Genomic DNA, 345 nt, shown 5'->3' with positions numbered 1-345 from the left:
GTCTCCTTTTGTTTTTATCTGTCTCCTTTTGTCTTTATCTGTCTCCCCCTGTTTATATTTATTTATTTATTTATATTTATTTATTTATTTTTATTTATTTATATTTATTTATTTATTTATTTATTTATATAGGTGATAGTAGCAACGCTTGCTTTTGGTATGGGTGTAAACAAGAAAGACGTTCTAAACCCTAAACCCTCAAACTAAACCCTAAACCCTAAACCCTAAACCCTCTCTCTCTATTATTTATTTATATTTATTTATATTTATTTATTTATATTTATTTATTTATATTTATTTATTTATTTATATTTATTTATATAGGTGATAGTAGCGACCCTTGCC

The sequence above is a fragment of the Eimeria mitis genome, genomic scaffold, assembly GCF_000499745.2.
Source record: "Eimeria mitis Houghton genomic scaffold, Emh_scaff122, whole genome shotgun sequence".
Classification (NCBI taxonomy): domain Eukaryota; phylum Apicomplexa; class Conoidasida; order Eucoccidiorida; family Eimeriidae; genus Eimeria; species Eimeria mitis.
Note: the sequence above shows the minus strand (reverse complement) of the source record.